We start from the raw sequence: 23,785 nt of genomic DNA, 5'->3' as shown, positions 1-23,785 counted from the left end.
ACTTCCGAAAAACCAATACAACTCCCACCCGGAACAATATATAAAGCTAAACGAACCGTTCACTGGGTACTTATCCGTACGAAAATCCCTATTGATTTACCTGTTTTTACAAGGAAATAAAATGTGAAAAAAAAATTTCTACATCCCATGGCCTTTCCCAACCATTTAAATTTTTCTCTTAGAGGTCTAACACTTCCGAAAAACCAATACAACGCCCAACCGGAACAATATATAAAGCTAAACGAACCGTTCACTGGGCACTTATCCGTACGAAAATCCCTATTGATTTACCTGTTTTTACAAGGAAATAAAATGTGAAAAAAATATTTCTACATCCCATGGCCTTTCCCAACCATTAAAATTTTTCTCTTACAGGTCTAACACTTCCGAAAAACCAATACAACTCCCACCCGGAACAATATATAAAGCTAAACGAACCGTTCACTGGGTACTTATCCGTACGAAAATCCCTATTGATTTACCTGTTTTTACAAGGAAGTAAAATGTGAAAAAAATATTTCTACATCCCATGGCCTTTCCCAACCATTTAAATTTTACTCTTACAGGTCTAACACTTCCGAAAAACCAATTCAACGCCCACCCGGAACAATATATAAAGCTAAACGAACCGTTCACTGGGTACTTATGCTTACAAAAATCGCTATTGATTTACCTGTTTTTACAAGGAAATAAAATGTGAAAAAAATATTTCTACATCCCATGGCCTTTCCCAACCATTTACATTTTTCTCTTAGAGGTCTAACACTTCCGAAAAACCAATACAACGCCCACCCGGAACAATATATAAAGCTAAACGAACCGTTAACTGGGTACTTATCCCTACGAAAATCCCTATTGTTTTACCTTTTTTTACAAGGAAGTAAAATGTGAAAAAAATATTTCAACATCCCATGGCCTTTCCCAACCATTTAAATTTTTCTCTTACAGGTCTAACACTTCCGAAAAACCAATACAACGCCCACCCGGAACAATATATAAAGCTAAACGAACCGTTCACTGGGTACTTATCCGTACGAAAATCCCTGTTGATTTACCTTTTTTTACAAGGAAGTAAAATGTGAAAAAAATATTTCTACATCCCATGGCCTTTCCCAACCATTTAAATTTTTCTCTTACAGGTCTAACACTTCCGAAAAACCAATACAACGCCCAACCGGAACAATATATAAAGCTAAACGAACCGTTCACTGGGCACTTATACGTACGAAAATCCCTATTGATTTACTTGTTTTTACAAGGAAATAAAATGTGAAAAAAATATTTCTACATCCCATGGCCTTTCCCAACCATTTAAATTTTTCTCTTACAGGTCTAACACTTCCGAAGAACCAATACAACGCCCAACCGGAACAATATATAAAGCTAAACGAACAGTTCACTGGGCACTTATCCGTACGAAAATCCCTATTGATTTACCTGTTTTTACAAGGAAATAAAATGTGAAAAAAATATTTCTACATCCCATGGCCTTTCCCAACCATTAAAATTTTTCTCTTACAGGTCTAACACTTCCGAAAAACCAATACAACTCCCACCCGGAACAATATATAAAGCTAAACGAACCGTTCACTGGGTACTTATCCGTACGAAAATCCCTATTGATTTACCTGTTTTTACAAGGAAATAAAATGTGAAAAAAAAATTTCTACATCCCATGGCCTTTCCCAACCATTTAAATTTTTCTCTTAGAGGTCTAACACTTCCGAAAAACCAATACAACGCCCAACCGGAACAATATATAAAGCTAAACGAACCGTTCACTGGGCACTTATCCGTACGAAAATCCCTATTGATTTACCTGTTTTTACAAGGAAATAAAATGTGAAAAAAATATTTCTACATCCCATGGCCTTTCCCAACCATTAAAATTTTTCTCTTACAGGTCTAACACTTCCGAAAAACCAATACAACTCCCACCCGGAACAATATATAAAGCTAAACGAACCGTTCACTGGGTACTTATGCGTACGAAAATCCCTATTGATTTACCTGTTTTTACAAGGAAGTAAAATGTGAAAAAAATATTTCTACATCCCATGGCCTTTCCCAACCATTTAAATTTTACTCTTACAGGTCTAACACTTCCGAAAAACCAATTCAACGCCCACCCGGAACAATATATAAAGCTAAACGAACCGTTCACTGGGTACTTATGCTTACAAAAATCGCTATTGATTTACCTGTTTTTACAAGGAAATAAAATGTGAAAAAAATATTTCTACATCCCATGGCCTTTCCCAACCATTTACATTTTTCTCTTAGAGGTCTAACACTTCCGAAAAACCAATACAACGCCCAACCGGAACAATATATAAAGCTAAACGAACCGTTCACTGGGCACTTATCCGTACGAAAATCCCTATAGATTTACCTGTTTTTACAAGGAAATAAAATGTGAAAAAAATATTTCTACATCCCATGGCCTTTCCCAACCATTTAAATTTTTCTCTTACAGGTCTAACACTTCCGAAAAACCAATACAACGGCCACCCAGAACAATATATAAAGCTAAACGAACCGTTCACTGGGTACTTATGCTTACAAAAATCGCTATTGATTTACCTGTTTTTACAAGGAAATAAAATGTGAAAAAAATATTTCTACATCCCATGGCCTTTCCCAACCATTTAAATTTTTCTCTTAGAGGTCTAACACTTCCGAAAAACCAATACAACGCCCACCCGGAACAATATATAAAGCTAAACGAACCGTTAACTGGGTACTTATCCCTACGAAAATCCCTATTGTTTTACCTTTTTTACAAGGAAGTAAAATGTGAAAAAAAATATTTCTACATCCCATGGCCTTTCCCAACCATTTAAATTTTTCTCTTACAGGTCTAACACTTCTGAAAAACCAATACAACGCCCACCCGGAACAATATATAAAGCTAAACGAACCGTTCACTGGGCACTTATCCGTACGAAAATCCCTATTGATTTACCTTTTTTTACAAGGAAGTAAAATGTGAAAAAAATATTTCTACATCCCATGGCCTTTCCCAACCATTTAAATTTTTCTCTTACAGGTCTAACACTTCCGAAAAACCAATACAACGCCCAACCGGAACAATATATAAAGCTAAACGAACCGTTCACTGGGCACTTATCCGTACGAAAATCCCTATTGATTTACTTGTTTTTACAAGGAAATAAAATGTGAAAAAAATATATCTACATCCCATGGCCTTTCCCAACCATTTAAATTTTTATCTTACAGGTCTAACACTTCCGAAGAACCAATACAACGCCCAACCGGAACAATATATAAAGCTAAACGAACAGTTCACTGGGCACTTATCCGTACGAAAATCCCTATTGATTTACCTGTTTTTACAAGGAAAAAATGTGAAAAAAATATTTCTACATCCCATGGCCTTTCCCAACCATTTAAATTTTTCTCTTACAGGTCTAACACTTCCGAAAAACCAATACAACGCCCACCCGGAACAATATATAAAGCTAAACGAACCGTTCACTGGGTACTTATCCGTACGAAAATCCCTGTTGATTTACCTTTTTTTACAAGGAAGTAAAATGTGAAAAAAATATTTCTACATCCCATGGCCTTTCCCAACCATTTAAATTTTTCTCTTAGAGGTCTAACACTTCCGAAAAACCAATACAACGCCCAACCGGAACAATATATAAAGCTAAACGAAAAGTTCACTGGGCACTTATCCGTACGAATATCCCTATTGATTTACTTGTTTTTACAAGGAAATAAAATGTGAAAAAAATATTTCTACATCCCATGGCCTTTCCCAACCATTTAAATTTTTCTCTTAGAGGTCTAACACTTCCGAAAAACCAATACAACGCCCACCCGGAACAATATATAAAGCTAAACGAACCGTTAACTGGGTACTTATCCCTACGAAAATCCCTATTGTTTTACCTTTTTTACAAGGAAGTAAAATGTGAAAAAAAATATTTCTACATCCCATGGCCTTTCCCAACCATTTAAATTTTTCTCTTACATGTCTAACACTTCCGAAAAACCAATACAACGCCCACCCGGAACAATATATAAAGATAAACGAACCGTTCACTGGGTACTTATCCGTACGAAAATCCCTATTGATTTACCTTTTTTTACAAGGAAGTAAAATGTGAAAAAAATATTTCTACATCCCATGGCCTTTCCCAACCATTTAAATTTTTCTCTTAGAGGTCTAACACTTCCGAAAAACCAATACAACGCCCAACCGGAACAATATATAAAGCTAAACGAACCGTTCACTGGGCACTTATCCGTACGAAAATCCCTATTGATTTACTTGTTTTTACAAGGAAATAAAATGTGAAAAAAATATTTCTACATCCCATGGCCTTTCCCAACCATTTAAATTTTTCTCTTACAGGTCTAACACTTCCGAAAAACCAATACAACGCCCACCCGGAACAATATATAAAGCTAAACGAACCGTTAACTGGGTACTTATCCCTACGAAAATCCCTATTGTTTTACCTTTTTTACAAGGAAGTAAAATGTGAAAAAAAATATTTCTACATCCCATGGCCTTTCCCAACCATTTAAATTTTTCTCTTACATGTCTAACACTTCCGAAAAACCAATACAACGCCCACCCGGAACAATATATAAAGCTAAACGAACCGTTCACTGGGTACTTATCCGTACGAAAATCCCTATTGATTTACCTTTTTTTACAAGGAAGTAAAATGTGAAAAAAATATTTCTACATCCCATGGCCTTTCCCAACCATTTAAATTTTTCTCTTACAGGTCTAACACTTCCGAAAAACCAATACAACGCCCAACCGGAACAATATATAAAGCTAAACGAACCGTTCACTGGGCACTTATCCGTACGAAAATCCCTGTTGATTTACATTTTTTTAACAAGGAAGTAAAATGTGAAAAAAATATTTCTACATCCCATGGCCTTTCCCAACCATTTAAATTTTTCTCTTAGAGGTCTAACACTTCCGAAAAACCAATACAACGCCCAACCGGAACAATATATAAAGCTAAACGAACCGTTCACTGGGCACTTATCCGTACGAAAATCCCTATTGATTTACTTGTTTTTACAAGGAAATAAAATGTGAAAAAAATATTTCTACATCCCATGGCCTTTCCCAACCATTTAAATTTTTCTCTTACAGGTCTAACACTTCCGAAAAACCAATACAACGCCCACCCGGAACAATATATAAAGCTAAACGAACCGTTAACTGGGTACTTATCCCTACGAAAATCCCTATTGTTTTACCTTTTTTACAAGGAAGTAAAATGTGAAAAAAAATATTTCTACATCCCATGGCCTTTCCCAACCATTTAAATTTTTCTCTTACATGTCTAACACTTCCGAAAAACCAATACAACGCCCACCCGGAACAATATATAAAGCTAAACGAACCGTTCACTGGGTACTTATCCGTACGAAAATCCCTATTGATTTACCTTTTTTTACAAGGAAGTAAAATGTGAAAAAAATATTTCTACATCCCATGGCCTTTCCCAACCATTTAAATTTTTCTCTTACAGGTCTAACACTTCCGAAAAACCAATACAACGCCCAACCGGAACAATATATAAAGCTAAACGAACCGTTCACTGGGCACTTATCCGTACGAAAATCCCTATTGATTTACTTCTTTTTACAAGGAAATAAAATGTGAAAAAAATATTTCTACATCCCATGGCCTTTCCCAACCATTTAAATTTTTCTCTTACAGGTCTAACACTTCCGAAAAACCAATACAACGCCCAACCGGAACAATATATAAAGCTAAACAAACAGTTCACTGGGCACTTATCCGTACGAAAATCCCTATTGATTTACCTGTTTTCACAAGGAAATAAAATGTGAAAAAAATATTTCTACATCCCATGGCCTTTCCCAACCATTTAAATTTTTCTCTTACAGGTCTAACACTTCCGAAGAACCAATACAACGCCCAACCGGAACAATATATAAAGCTAAACGAACAGTTCACTGGGCACTTATCCGTACGAAAATCCCTATTGATTTACCTGTTTTTACAAGGAAAAAAATGTGAAAAAAATATTTCTACATCCCATGGCCTTTCCCAACCATTTAAATTTTTCTCTTACAGGTCAAACACTTCCGAAAAACCAATACAACGCCCACCCGGAACAATATATAAAGCTAAACGAACCGTTCACTGGGTACTTATCCGTACGAAAATCCCTGTTGATTTACCTTTTTTTACAAGGAAGTAAAATGTGAAAAAAATATTTCTACATCCCATGGCCTTTCCCAACCATTTAAATTTTTCTCTTAGAGGTCTAACACTTCCGAAAAACCAATACAACGCCCAACCGGAACAATATATAAAGCTAAACGAAAAGTTCACTGGGCACTTATCCGTACGAAAATCCCTATTGATTTACTTGTTTTTACAAGAAATAAAATGTGAAAAAAATATTTCTACATCCCATGGCCTTTCCCAACCATTTAAATTTTTCTCTTAGAGGTCTAACACTTCCGAAAAACCAATACAACGCCCACCCGGAACAATATATAAAGCTAAACGAACCGTTAACTGGGTACTTATCCCTACGAAAATCCCTATTGTTTTACCTTTTTTACAAGGAAGTAAAATGTGAAAAAAAATATTTCTACATCCCATGGCCTTTCCCAACCATTTAAATTTTTCTCTTACATGTCTAACACTTCCGAAAAACCAATACAACGCCCACCCGGAACAATATATAAAGATAAACGAACCGTTCACTGGGTACTTATCCGTACGAAAATCCCTATTGATTTACCTTTTTTTACAAGGAAGTAAAATGTGAAAAAAATATTTCTACATCCCATGGCCTTTCCCAACCATTTAAATTTTTCTCTTACAGGTCTAACACTTCCGAAAAACCAATACAACACCCACCCGGAACAATATATAAAGCTAAACGAACCGTTAACTGGGTACTTATCCCTACGAAAATCCCTATTGTTTTACCTTTTTTTACAAGGAAGTAAAATGTGAAAAAAATATTTCTACATCCCATGGCCTTTCCCAACCATTTAAATTTTTCTCTTACAGGTCTAACACTTCCGAAAAACCAATACAACGCCCACCCGGAACAATATATAAAGCTAAACGAACCGTTCACTGGGTACTTATCCGTACGAAAATCCCTGTTGATTTACCTTTTTTTACAAGGAAGTAAAATGTGAAAAAAATATTTCTACATCCCATGGCCTTTCCCAACCATTTAAATTTTTCTCTTACAGGTCTAACACTTCCGAAAAACCAATACAACGCCCAACCGGAACAATATATAAAGCTAAACGAACCGTTCACTGGGCACTTATCCGTACGAAAATCCCTGTTGATTTACCTTTTTTTACAAGGAAGTAAAATGTGAAAAAAATATTTCTACATCCCATGGCCTTTCCCAACCATTTAAATTTTTCTCTTAGAGGTCTAACACTTCCGAAAAACCAATACAACGCCCAACCGGAACAATATATAAAGCTAAACGAACCGTTCACTGGGCACTTATCCGTACGAAAATCCCTATTGATTTACTTGTTTTTACAAGGAAATAAAATGTGAAAAAAATATTTCTACATCCCATGGCCTTTCCCAACCATTTAAATTTTTCTCTTACAGGTCTAACACTTCCGAAAAACCAATACAACGCCCACCCGGAACAATATATAAAGCTAAACGAACCGTTAACTGGGTACTTATCCCTACGAAAATCCCTATTGTTTTACCTTTTTTACAAGGAAGTAAAATGTGAAAAAAAATATTTCTACATCCCATGGCCTTTCCCAAGCATTTAAATTTTTCTCTTACATGTCTAACACTTCCGAAAAACCAATACAACGCCCACCCGGAACAATATATAAAGCTAAACGAACCGTTCACTGGGTACTTATCCGTACGAAAATCCCTATTGATTTACCTTTTTTTACAAGGAAGTAAAATGTGAAAAAAATATTTCTACATCCCATGGCCTTTCCCAACCATTTAAATTTTTCTCTTACAGGTCTAACACTTCCGAAAAACCAATACAACGCCCAACCGGAACAATATATAAAGCTAAACGAACCGTTCACTGGGCACTTATCCGTACGAAAATCCCTATTGATTTACTTCTTTTTACAAGGAAATAAAATGTGAAAAAAATATTTCTACATCCCATGGCCTTTCCCAACCATTTAAATTTTTCTCTTACAGGTCTAACACTTCCGAAAAACCAATACAACGCCCAACCGGAACAATATATAAAGCTAAACAAACAGTTCACTGGGCACTTATCCGTACGAAAATCCCTATTGATTTACCTGTTTTCACAAGGAAATAAAATGTGAAAAAAATATTTCTACATCCCATGGCCTTTCCCAACCATTTAAATTTTTCTCTTACAGGTCTAACACTTCCGAAAAACCAATACAACGCCCAACCGGAACAATATATAAAGCTAAACAAACCGTTCACTGGGTACTTATGCGTACAAAATTCGCTATTGATTTACCTGTTTTTACAAGGAAATAACATGTGAAAAAAATATTTCTACATCCCATGGCCTTTCCCAACCACTTAAATTTTTCTCTTACAGGTCTAACACTTCCGAAAAACCAATACAACGCCCAACCGGAACAATATATAAAGCTAAACGAACCGTTCACTGGGCACTTATCCGTACGAAAATCCCTATAGATTTATCTGTTTTTACAAGGAAATAAAATGTGAAAAAAATATTTCTACATCCCATGGCCTTTCCCAACCATTTATATTTTTCTCTTACAGGTCTAACACTTCCGAAAAACCAATACAACGGCCACCCAGAACAATATATAAAGCTAAACGAACCGTTCACTGGGTACTTATGCTTACAAAAATCGCTATTGATTTACCTGTTTTTACAAGGAAATAAAATGTGAAAAAAATATTTCTACATCCCATGGCCTTTCCCAACCATTTAAATTTTTCTCTTAGAGGTCTAACACTTCCGAAAAACCAATACAACGCCCAACCGGAACAATATATAAAGCTAAACGAACCGTTCACTGGGCACTTATCCGTACGAAAATCCCTATTGATTTACTTGTTTTTACAAGGAAATAAAATGTGAAAAAAATATTTCTACATCCCATGGCCTTTCCCAACCATTTAAATTTTTCTCTTACAGGTCTAACACTTCCGAAAAACCAATACAACGCCCACCCGGAACAATATATAAAGCTAAACGAACCGTTAACTGGGTACTTATCCCTACGAAAATCCCTATTGTTTTACCTTTTTTACAAGGAAGTAAAATGTGAAAAAAAATATTTCTACATCCCATGGCCTTTCCCAACCATTTAAATTTTTCTCTTACAGGTCTAACACTTCCGAAGAACCAATAAAACGCCCAACCGGAACAATATATAAAGCTAAACGAACAGTTCACTGGGCACTTATCCGTACGAAAATCCCTATTGATTTACCTGTTTTTACAAGGAAATAAAATGTGAAAAAAATATATCTACATCCCATGGCCTTTCCCAACCATTTAAATTTTTCTCTTACAGGTCTAACACTTCCGAAAAACCAATACAACGCCCAACCGGAACAATATATAAAGCTAAACGAACCGTTCACTGGGCACTTATCCGTACGAAAATCCCTATTGATTTACTTGTTTTTACAAGGAAATAAAATGTGAAAAAAATATATTTACATCCCATGGCCTTTCCCAACCATTTAAATTTTTCTCTTACAGGTCTAACACTTCCGAAGAACCAATACAACGCCCAACCGGAACAATATATAAAGCTAAACGAACAGTTCACTGGGCACTTATCCGTACGAAAATCCCTATTGATTTACCTGTTTTTACAAGGAAATAAAATGTGAAAAAAATATTTCTACATCCCATGGCCTTTCCCAACCATTTAAATTTTTCTCTTACAGGTCTAACACTTCCGAAAAACCAATACAACGCCCAACCGGAACAATATATAAAGCTAAACGAACTGTTCACTGGGTACTTATCCGTACGAAAATCGCTATTGATTTACCTGTTTTTACAAGGAAATAAAATGTGAAAAAAATATTTCTACATCCCATGGCCTATCCCAACCATTTAAATTTTTCTCTTACAGGTCTAACACTTCCGAAAAACCAATACAACTCCCACCCGGAACAATATATAAAGCTAAACGAACCGTTCACTGGGTACTTATCCGTACGAAAATCCCTATTGATTTACCTGTTTTTACAAGGAAGTAAAATGTGAAAAAAATATTTCTACATCCCATGGCCTTTCCCAACCATTTAAATTTTTCTCTTACAGGTCTAACACTTCCGAAAAACCAATACAACGCCCACCCGGAACAATATATAAAGCTAAACGAACAGTTCACTGGGTACTTATCCGTACGAAAATCCCTATTGATTTACCTGTTTTTACAAGGAAGTAAAATGTCAAAAAAATATTTCTACATCCCATGGCCTTTCCCAACCATTTAAATTTTTCTCTTACAGGTCTAACACTTCCGAAAAACCAATACAACGCCCACCCGGAACAATATATAAAGCTAAACGAACCGTTAACTGGGTACTTATCCCTACGAAAATCCCTATTGTTTTACCTTTTTTTACAAGGAAGTAAAATGTGAAAAAAATATTTCAACATCCCATGGCCTTTCCCAACCATTTAAATTTTTCTCTTACAGGTCTAACACTTCCGAAAAACCAATACAACGCCCACCCAGAACAATATATAAAGCTAAACGAACCGTTCACTGGGTACTTATCCGTCCGAAAATCCCTGTTGATTTACCTTTTTTTACAAGGAAGTAAAATGTGAAAAAAATATTTCTACATCCCATGGCCTTTCCCAACCATTTAAATTTTTCTCTTACAGGTCTAACACTTCCGAAAAACCAATACAACGCCCAACCGGAACAATATATAAAGCTAAACGAACAGTTCACTGGGCACTTATCCGTACGAAAATCCCTATTGATTTGCCTGTTTTTACAAGGAAATAAAATGTGAAAAAAATATTTCTACATCCCATGGCCTTTCCCAACCTTTTAAATTTTTCTCTTACAGGTCTAACACTTCCGAAAAACCAATACAACGGCCACCCAGAACAATATATAAAGCTAAACGAACCGTTCACTGGGTACTTATGCGTACAAAAATCGCTATCGATTTACCTGTTTTTACAAGGAAATAAAATGTGAAAAAAATATTTCTACATCCCATGGCCTTTCCCAACCTTTTAAATTTTTCTCTTACAGGTCTAACACTTCCGAAGAACCAATACAACGCCCAACCGGAACAATATATAAAGCTAAACGAACCGTTCACTGGGCACTTATCCGTACGAAAATCCCTATTGATTTACCTGTTTTTACAAGGAAATAAAATGTGAAAAAAATATTTCTACATCCCATGGCCTTTCCCAACCATTTAAATTTTTCTCTTACAGGTCTAACACTTCCGAAAAACCAATACAACGCCCAACCGGAACAATATATAAAGCTACACGAACTGTTCACTGGGTACTTATGCGTACGAAAATCCCTATTGATTTACCTGTTTTTACAAGGAAATAAAATGTGAAAATAATATTTCTACATCCCATGGCCTATCCCAACCATTTAAATTTTTCTCTTACAGGTCTAACACTTCCGAAAAACCAATACAACGCCCACTCGGAACAATATATAAAGCTAAACGAACCGTTCACTGGGTACTTATCCGTACGAAAATCCCTATTGATTTACCTGTTTTTACAAGGAAGTAAAATGTGAAAAAAATATTTCTACATCCCATAGCCTTTCCCAACCATTTAAATTTTTCTCTTACAGGTCTAACACTTCCGAAAAACCAATACAACGCCCACCCGGAACAATATATAAAGCTAAACGAACCGTTCACTGGGTACTTAGCCGTACGAAAATCCCTATTGATTTACCTGTTTTTACAAGGAACTAAAATGTGAAAAAAATATTTCTACATCCCATGGCCTTTCCCAACCATTTAAATTTTTCTCTTACAGGTCTAACACTTCCGAAAAACCAATACACCGCCCTTCCGGAACAATATATAAAGCTAAACGAACCGTTCACAGGGTACTTATCCGTACGAAAATCCCTATTGATTTACCTTTTTTTACAAGGAAGTAAAATGTGAAAAAAATATTTCTACATCCCATGGCCTATCCCAACCATTTAAATTTTTCACTTACAGGTCTAACACTTCCGAAAAACCAATACAACGCCCAACCGGAACAATATATAAAGCTAAACGAACCGTTCACTGGGCACTTATCCGTACGAAAATCCCTTTAGATTTACCTGTTTTTACAAGGAAATAAAATGTGAAAAAAATATTTCTACATCCCATGGCCTTTCCCAACCATTTAAATTTTTCTCTTACAGGTCTAACACTTCCGAAAAACCAATACAACGCCCAACCGGAACAATATATAAAGCTAAACGAACCGTTCACTGGGTACTGATGCGTACAAAAATCGCTATCGATATACCTGTTTTTACAAGGAAATAACATGTGAAAAAAATATTTCTACATCCCATGGCCTTTCCCAACCATTTAAATTTTTCTCTTACAGGTCTAACACTTCCGAAAAATGAATACAACGCCCAACCGGAACAATATATAAAGCTAAACGAACCGTTCACTGGGCACTTATCCGTACGAAAATCCCTTTAGATTTACCTGTTTTTACAAGGAAATAAAATGTGAAAAAAATATTTCTACATCCCATGGCCTTTCCCAACCATTTAAATTTTTCTCTTACAGGTCTAACACTTCCGAAAAACCAATACAACGCCCAACCGGAACAATATATAAAGCTAAACGAACCGTTCACTGGGTACTTATGCGTACAAAAATCGCTATCGATATACCTGTTTTTACAAGGAAATAACATGTGAAAAAAATATTTCTACATCCCATGGCCTTTCCCAACCATTTAAATTTTTCTCTTACAGGTCTAACACTTCCGAAAAACGAATACAACGCCCAACCGGAACAATATATAAAGCTAAACGAACCGTTCACTGGGCACTTATCCGTACGAAAATCCCTATAGATTTACCTGTTTTTACAAGGAAATAAAATGTGAAAAAAATATTTCTACATCCCATGGCCTTTCCCAACCATTTAAATTTTTCTCTTACAGGTCTAACACTTCCGAAAAACCAATACAACGGCCACCCAGAACAATATATAAAGCTAAACGAACAGTTCACTGGGCACTTATCCGTACGAAAATCCCTATTGATTTGCCTGTTTTTACAAGGAAATAAAATGTGAAAAAAATATTTCTACATCCCATGGCCTTTCCCAACCTTTTAAATTTTTCTCTTACAGGTCTAACACTTCCGAAAAACCAATACAACGGCCACCCAGAACAATATATAAAGCTAAACGAACCGTTCACTGGGTACTTATGCGTACAAAAATCGCTATTGATTTACCTGTTTTTACAAGGAAATAAAATGTGAAAAAAATATTTCTACATCCCATGGCCTATCCCAACCATTTAAATTTTTCTCTTAGAGGTCTAACACTTCCGAAAAACCAATACAACGCCCAACCGGAACAATATATAAAGCTAAACGAACCGTTCACTGGGCACTTATCCGTACGAAAATCCCTATTGATTTACTTGTTTTTACAAGGAAATAAAATGTGAAAAAAATATTTCTACATCCCATGGCCTTTCCCAACCATTTAAATTTTTCTCTTACAGGTCTAACACTTCCGAAGAACCAATACAACGCCCAACCGGAACAATATATAAAGCTAAACGAACAGTTCACTGGGCACTTATCCGTACGAAAATCCCTATTGATTTACCTGTTTTTACAAGGAAATAAAATGTGAAAAAAATATTTCTACATCCCATGGCCTTTCCCAACCATTTAAATTTTTCTCTTACAGGTCTAACACTTCCGAAAAACCAATACAACGCCCAACCGGAACAATATATAAAGCTACACGAACTGTTCACTGGGTACTTATGCGTACGAAAATCCCTATTGATTTACCTGTTTTTACAAGGAAATAAAATGTGAAAATAATATTTCTACATCCCATGGCCTATCCCAACCATTTAAATTTTTCTCTTACAGGTCTAACACTTCCGAAAAACCAATACAACGCCCACTCGGAACAATATATAAAGCTAAACGAACCGTTCACTGGGTACTTATCCGTACGAAAATCCCTATTGATTTACCTGTTTTTACAAGGAAGTAAAATGTGAAAAAAATATTTCTACATCCCATGGCCTTTCCCAACCATTTAAATTTTTCTCTTACAGGTCTAACACTTCCGAAAAACCAATACAACGCCCACCCGGAACAATATATAAAGCTAAACGAACCGTTCACTGGGTACTTAGCCGTACGAAAATCCCTATTGATTTACCTGTTTTTACAAGGAACTAAAATGTGAAAAAAATATTTCTACATCCCATGGCCTTTCCCAACCATTTAAATTTTTCTCTTACAGGTCTAACACTTCCGAAAAACCAATACACCGCCCTTCCGGAACAATATATAAAGCTAAACGAACCGTTCACAGGGTACTTATCCGTACGAAAATCCCTATTGATTTACCTTTTTTTACAAGGAAGTAAAATGTGAAAAAAATATTTCTACATCCCATGGCCTATCCCAACCATTTAAATTTTTCACTTACAGGTCTAACACTTCCGAAAAACCAATACAACGCCCAACCGGAACAATATATAAAGCTAAACGAACCGTTCACTGGGCACTTATCCGTACGAAAATCCCTTTAGATTTACCTGTTTTTACAAGGAAATAAAATGTGAAAAAAATATTTCTACATCCCATGGCCTTTCCCAACCATTTAAATTTTTCTCTTACAGGTCTAACACTTCCGAAAAACCAATACAACGCCCAACCGGAACAATATATAAAGCTAAACGAACCGTTCACTGGGTACTGATGCGTACAAAAATCGCTATCGATATACCTGTTTTTACAAGGAAATAACATGTGAAAAAAATATTTCTACATCCCATGGCCTTTCCCAACCATTTAAATTTTTCTCTTACAGGTCTAACACTTCCGAAAAACGAATACAACGCCCAACCGGAACAATATATAAAGCTAAACGAACCGTTCACTGGGCACTTATCCGTACGAAAATCCCTTTAGATTTACCTGTTTTTACAAGGAAATAAAATGTGAAAAAAATATTTCTACATCCCATGGCCTTTCCCAACCATTTAAATTTTTCTCTTACAGGTCTAACACTTCCGAAAAACCAATACAACGCCCAACCGGAACAATATATAAAGCTAAACGAACCGTTCACTGGGTACTTATGCGTACAAAAATCGCTATCGATATACCTGTTTTTACAAGGAAATAACATGTGAAAAAAATATTTCTACATCCCATGGCCTTTCCCAACCATTTAAATTTTTCTCTTACAGGTCTAACACTTCCGAAAAACGAATACAACGCCCAACCGGAACAATATATAAAGCTAAACGAACCGTTCACTGGGCACTTATCCGTACGAAAATCCCTATAGATTTACCTGTTTTTACAAGGAAATAAAATGTGAAAAAAATATTTCTACATCCCATGGCCTTTCCCAACCATTTAAATTTTTCTCTTACAGGTCTAACACTTCCGAAAAACCAATACAACGGCCACCCAGAACAATATATAAAGCTAAACGAACAGTTCACTGGGCACTTATCCGTACGAAAATCCCTATTGATTTGCCTGTTTTTACAAGGAAATAAAATGTGAAAAAAATATTTCTACATCCCATGGCCTTTCCCAACCTTTTAAATTTTTCTCTTACAGGTCTAACACTTCCGAAAAACCAATACAACGGCCACCCAGAACAATATATAAAGCTAAACGAACCGTTCACTGGGTACTTATGCGTACAAAAATCGCTATTGATTTACCTGTTTTTACAAGGAAATAAAATGTGAAAAAAATATTTCTACATCCCATGGCCTATCCCAACCATTTAAATTTTTCTCTTAGAGGTCTAACACTTCCGAAAAACCAATACAACGCCCAACCGGAACAATATATAAAGCTAAACGAACCGTTCACTGGGCACTTATCCGTACGAAAATCCCTATTGATTTACTTGTTTTTACAAGGAAATAAAATGTGAAAAAAATATTTCTACATCCCATGGCCTTTCCCAACCATTAAAATTTTTCTCTTACAGGTCTAACACTTCCGAAGAACCAATACAACGCCCAACCGGAACAATATATAAAGCTAAACGAACAGTTCACTGGGCACTTATCCGTACGAAAATCCCTATTGATTTACCTGTTTTTACAAGGAAATAAAATGTGAAAAAAATATTTCTACATCCCATGGCCTTTCCCAACCATTTAAATTTTTCTCTTACAGGTCTAACACTTCCGAAAAACCAATACAACGCCCAACCGGAACAATATATAAAGCTACACGAACTGTTCACTGGGTATTTATGTGTACGAAAATCCCTATTGATTTACCTGTTTTTACAAGGAAATAAAATGTGAAAATAATATTTCTACATCCCATGGCCTATCCCAACCATTTAAATTTTTCTCTTACAGGTCTAACACTTCCGAAAAACCAATACAACGCCCACTCGGAACAATATATAAAGCTAAACGAACCGTTCACTGGGTACTTATCCGTACGAAAATCCCTATTGATTTACCTGTTTTTACAAGGATGTAAAATGTGAAAAAAATATTTCTACATCCCATGGCCTTTCCCAACCATTTAAATTTTTCTCTTACAGGTCTTACACTTCCGAAAAACCAATACAACGCCCACCCGGAACAATATATAAAGCTAAACGAACCGTTCACTGGGTACTTAGCCGTACGAAAATCCCTATTGATTTACCTGTTTTTAAAAGGAAGTAAAATGTGAAAAAAATATTTCTACATCCCATGGCCTTTCCCAACCATTTAAATTTTTCTCTTACAGGTCTAACACTTCCGAAAAACCAATACACCGCCCATCCGGAACAATATATAAAGCTAAACGAACCGTTCACAGGGTACTTATCCGTACGAAAATCCCTATTGATTTACCTTTTTTTACAAGGAAGTAAAATGTGAAAAAAATATTTCTACATCCCATGGCCTATCCCAACCATTTAAATTTTTCACTTACAGGTCTAACACTTCCGAAAAACCAATACAACGCCCAACCGGAAAAACATATAAAGCTAAACGAACCGTTCACTGGGCACTTATCCGTACGAAAATCCCTTTAGATTTACCTGTTTTTACAAGGAAATAAAATGTGAAAAAAATATTTCTACATCCCATGGCCTTTCCCAACCATTTAAATTTTTCTCTTACAGGTCTAACACTTCCGAAAAACCAATACAACGCACAACCGGAACAATATATAAAGCTAAACGAACCGTTCACTGGGTACTTATGCGTACAAAAATCGCTATCGATATACCTGTTTTTACAAGGAAATAACATGTGAAAAAAATATTTCTACATCCCATGGCCTTTCCCAACCATTTAAATTTTTCTCTTACAGGTCTAACACTTCCGAAAAACGAATACAACGCCCAACCGGAACAATATATAAAGCTAAACGAACCGTTCACTGGGCACTTATCCGTACGAAAATCCCTTTAGATTTACCTGTTTTTACAAGGAAATAAAATGTGAAAAAAATATTTCTACATCCCATGGCCTTTCCCAACCATTTAAATTTTTCTCTTACAGGTCTAACACTTCCGAAAAACCAATACAACGCCCAACCGGAACAATATATAAAGCTAAACGAACCGTTCACTGGGTACTTATGCGTACAAAAATCGCTATCGATATACCTGTTTTTACAAGGAAATAACATGTGAAAAAAATATTTCTACATCCCATGGCCTTTCCCAACCATTTAAATTTTTCTCTTACAGGTCTAACACTTCCGAAAAACGAATACAACGCCCACCCGGAACAATATATAAAGCTAAACGAACCGTTCACTGGGTACTTAGCCGTACGAAAATCCCTATTGATTTACCTGTTTTTAAAAGGAAGTAAAATGTGAAAAAAATATTTCTACATCCCATGGCCTTTCCCAACCATTTAAATTTTTCTCTTACAGGTCTAACACTTCCGAAAAACCAATACACCGCCCATCCGGAACAATATATAAAGCTAAACGAACCGTTCACAGGGTACTTATCCGTACGAAAATCCCTATTGATTTACCTTTTTTTACAAGGAAGTAAAATGTGAAAAAAATATTTCTACATCCCATGGCCTATCCCAACCATTTAAATTTTTCACTTACAGGTCTAACACTTCCGAAAAACCAATACAACGCCCAACCGGAAAAATATATAAAGCTAAACGAACCGTTCACTGGGCACTTATCCGTACGAAAATCCCTTTAGATTTACCTGTTTTTACAAGGAAATAAAATGTGAAAAAAATATTTCTACATCCCATGGCCTTTCCCAACCATTTAAATTTTTCTCTTACAGGTCTAACACTTCCGAAAAACCAATACAACGCACAACCGGAACAATATATAAAGCTAAACGAACCGTTCACTGGGTACTTATGCGTACAAAAATCGCTATCGATATACCTGTTTTTACAAGGAAATAACATGTGAAAAAAATATTTCTACATCCCATGGCCTTTCCCAACCATTTAAATTTTTCTCTTACAGGTCTAACACTTCCGAAAAACGAATACAACGCCCAACCGGAACAATATATAAAGCTAAACGAACCGTTCACTGGGCACTTATCCGTACGAAAATCCCTTTAGATTTACCTGTTTTTACAAGGAAATAAAATGTGAAAAAAATATTTCTACATCCCATGGCCTTTCCCAACCATTTAAATTTTTCTCTTACAGGTCTAACACTTCCGAAAAACCAATACAACGCCCAACCGGAACAATATATAAAGCTAAACGAACCGTTCACTGGGTACTTATGCGTACAAAAATCGCTATCGATATACCTGTTTTTACAAGGAAATAACATGTGAAAAAAATATTTCTACATCCCATGGCCTTTCCCAACCATTTAAATTTTTCTCTTACAGGTCTAACACTTCCGAAAAACGAATACAACGCCCAACCGGAACAATATATAAAGCTAAACGAACCGTTCACTGGGCACTTATCCGTACGAAAATCCCTATAGATTTACCTGTTTTTACAAGGAAATAAAATGTGAAAAAAATATTTCTACATCCCATGGCCTTTCCCAACCATTTAAATTTTTCTCTTACAGGTCTAACACTTCCGAAAAACCAATACAACGGCCACCCAGAACAATATATAAAGCTAAACGAACCGTTCACTGGGTACTTATGCGTACAAAAATCGCTATTGATTTACCTGTTTTTACAAGGAAATAAAATGTGAAAAAAATATTTCTACATCCCATGGCCTTTCCCAACCATTTAAATTTTTCTCTTAGAGGTCTAACACTTCCGAAAAACGAATACAACGCCCAACCGGAACAATATATAAAGCTAAACGAACCGTTCACTGGGCACTTATCCGTACGAAAATCCCTATTGATTTACCTGTTTTTACAAGGAAATAAAATGTGAAAAAAATATTTCTACATCCCATGGCCTTTCCCAACCATTTAAATTTTTCTCTTACAGGTCTAACACTTCCGAAAAACCAATACAACGCCCAACCGGAACAATATATAAAGCTAAACGAACCGTTCACTGGGCACTTATCCGTACGAAAATCCCTATTGATTTACTTGTTTTTACAAGGAAATAAAATGTGAAAAAAATATTTCTACATCCCATGGCCTTTCCCAACCATTTAAATTTTTCTCTTACAGGTCTAACACTTCCGAAGAACCAATACAACGCCCAACCGGAACAATATATAAAGCTAAACGAACAGTTCACTGGGCACTTATCCGTACGAAAATCCCTATTGATTTGCCTGTTTTTACAAGGAAATAAAATGTGAAAAAAATATTTCTACATCCCACGGCCTTTCCCAACCTTTTAAATTTTTCTCTTACAGGTCTAACACTTCCGAAAAACCAATACAACGGCCACCCAGAACAATATATAAAGCTAAACGAACCGTTCACTGGGTACTTATGCGTACAAAAATCGCTATCGATTTACCTGTTTTTACAAGGAAATAAAATGTGAAAAAAATATTTCTACATCCCATGGCCTTTCCCAACCATTTAAATTTTTCTCTTACAGGTCTAACACTTCCGAAGAACCAATACAACGCCCAACCGGAACAATATATAAAGCTAAACGAACAGTTCACTGGGCACTTATCCGTACGAAAATCCCTATTGATTTGCCTGTTTTTACAAGGAAATAAAATGTGAAAAAAATATTTCTACATCCCATGGCCTTTCCCAACCTTTTAAATTTTTCTCTTACAGGTCTAACACTTCCGAAAAACCAATACAACGGCCACCCAGAACAATATATAAAGCTAAACGAACCGTTCACTGGGTACTTATGCGTACAAAAATCGCTATCGATTTACCTGTTTTTACAAGGAAATAAAATGTGAAAAAAATATTTCTACATCCCATGGCCTTTCCCAACCATTTAAATTTTTCTCTTACAGGTCTAACACTTCCGAAGAACCAATACAACGCCCAACCGGAACAATATATAAAGCTAAACGAACAGTTCACTGGGCACTTATCCGTACGAAAATCCCTATTGATTTACCTGTTTTTACAAGGAAATAAAATGTGAAAAAAATATTTCTACATCCCATGGCCTTTCCCAACCATTTAAATTTTTCTCTTACAGGTCTAACACTTCCGAAAAACCAATACAACGCCCAACCGGAACAATATATAAAGCTACACGAACTGTTCACTGGGTACTTATGCGTACGAAAATCCCTATTGATTTACCTGTTTTTACAAGGAAATAAAATGTGAAAATAATATTTCTACATCCCATGGCCTATCCCAACCATTTAAATTTTTCTCTTACAGGTCTAACACTTCTGAAAAACCAATACAACGCCCACTCGGAACAATATATAAAGCTAAACGAACCGTTCACTGGGTACTTATCCGTACGAAAATCCCTATTGATTTACCTGTTTTTACAAGGAAGTAAAATGTGAAAAAAATATTTCTACATCCCATGGCCTTTCCCAACCATTTAAATTTTTCTCTTACAGGTCTAACACTTCCGAAAAACCAATACAACGCCCACCCGGAACAATATATAAAGCTAAACGAACCGTTCACTGGGTACTTAGCCGTACGAAAATCCCTATTGATTTACCTGTTTTTACAAGGAACTAAAATGTGAAAAAAATATTTCTACATCCCATGGCCTTTCCCAACCATTTAAATTTTTCTCTTACAGGTCTAACACTTCCGAAAAACCAATACACCGCCCTTCCGGAACAATATATAAAGCTAAACGAACCGTTCACAGGGTACTTATCCGTACGAAAATCCCTATTGATTTACCTTTTTTTACAAGGAAGTAAAATGTGAAAAAAATATTTCTACATCCCATGGCCTATCCCAACCATTTAAATTTTTCACTTACAGGTCTAACACTTCCGAAAAAACCAATACAACGCCCAACCGGAACAATATATAAAGCTAAACGAACCGTTCACTGGGCACTTATCCGTACGAAAATCCCTTTAGATTTACCTGTTTTTACAAGGAAATAAAATGTGAAAAAAATATTTCTACATCCCATGGCCTTTCCCAACCATTTAAATTTTTCTCTTACAGGTCTAACACTTCCGAAAAACCAATACAACGCCCAACCGGAACAATATATAAAGCTAAACGAACCGTTCACTGGGTACTGATGCGTACAAAAATCGCTATCGATATACTTGTTTTTACAAGGAAATAACATGTGAAAAAAATATTTCTACATCCCATGGCCTTTCCCAACCATTTAAATTTTTCTCTTACAGGTCTAACACTTCCGAAAAACGAATACAACGCCCAACCGGAACAATATATAAAGCTAAACGAACCGTTCACTGGGCACTTATCCGTACGAAAATCCCTTTAGATTTACCTGTTTTTACAAGGAAATAAAATGTGAAAAAAATATTTCTACATCCCATGGCCTTTCCCAACCATTTAAATTGTTCTCTTACAGGTCTAACACTTCCGAAAAACCAATACAACGCCCAACCGGAACAATATATAAAGCTAAACGAACCGTTCACTGGGTACTTATGCGTACAAAAATCGCTATCGATATACCTGTTTTTACAAGGAAATAACATGTGAAAAAAATATTTCTACATCCCATGGCCTTTCCCAACCATTTAAATTTTTCTCTTACAGGTCTAACACTTCCGAAAAACGAATACAACGCCCAACCGGAACAATATATAAAGCTAAACGAACCGTTCACTGGGCACTTATCCGTACGAAAATCCCTATAGATTTACCTGTTTTTACAAGGAAATAAAATGTGAAAAAAATATTTCTACATCCCATGGCCTTTCCCAACCAATTAAATTTTTCTCTTACAGGTCTAACACTTCCGAAAAACCAATACAACGGCCACCCAGAACAATATATAAAGCTAAACGAACAGTTCACTGGGCACTTATCCGTACGAAAATCCCTATTGATTTGCCTGTTTTTACAAGGAAATAAAATGTGAAAAAAATATTTCTACATCCCATGGCCTTTCCCAACCTTTTAAATTTTTCTCTTACAGGTCTAACACTTCCGAAAAACCAATACAACGGCCACCCAGAACAATATATAAAGCTAAACGAACCGTTCACTTTGTACTTATGCGTACAAAAATCGCTATTGATTTACCTGTTTTTACAAGGAAATAAAATGTGAAAAAAATATTTCTACATCCCATGGCCTATCCCAACCATTTAAATTTTTCTCTTAGAGGTCTAACACTTCCGAAAAACCAATACAACGCCCAACCGGAACAATATATAAAGCTAAACGAACCGTTCACTGGGCACTTATCCGTACGAAAATCCCTATTGATTTACCTGTTTTTACAAGGAAATAAAATGTGAAAAAAATATTTCTACATCCCATGGCCTTTCCCAACCATTTAAATTTTTCTCTTACAGGTCTAACACTTCCGAAAAACCAATACAACGCCCAACCGGAACAATATATAAAGCTACACGAACTGTTCACTGGGTACTTATGCGTACGAAAATCCCTATTGATTTACCTGTTTTTACAAGGAAATAAAATGTGAAAATAATATTTCTACATCCCATGGCCTATCCCAACCATTTAAATTTTTCTCTTACAGGTCTAACACTTCCGAAAAACCAATACAACGCCCACTCGGAACAATATATAAAGCTAAACGAACCATTCACTGGGTACTTATCCGTACGAAAATCCCTATTGATTTACCTGTTTTTACAAGGAAGTAAAATGTGAAAAAAATCTTTCTACATCCCATGGCCTTTCCCAACCATTTAAATTTTTCTCTTACAGGTCTAACACTTCCGAAAAACCAATACAACGCCCACCCGGAACAATATATAAAGCTAAACGAACCGTTCACTGGGTACTTAGCCGTACGAAAATCCCTATTGATTTACCTGTTTTTAAAAGGAAGTAAAATGTGAAAAAAATATTTCTACATCCCATGGCCTTTCCCAACCATTTAAATTTTTCTCTTACACGTCTAACACTTCCGAAAAACCAATACACCGCCCATCCGGAACAATATATAAAGCTAAACGAACCGTTCACAGGGTACTTATCCGTACGAAAATCCCTATTGATTTACCTT

This window comes from Paroedura picta, chromosome 7 (assembly GCF_049243985.1).
Source record: "Paroedura picta isolate Pp20150507F chromosome 7, Ppicta_v3.0, whole genome shotgun sequence".
Classification (NCBI taxonomy): Eukaryota; Metazoa; Chordata; class Lepidosauria; order Squamata; family Gekkonidae; genus Paroedura; species Paroedura picta.
The sequence above is the reverse complement of the archived record's forward strand: the minus strand, read 5'-3'. Positions refer to the sequence as shown.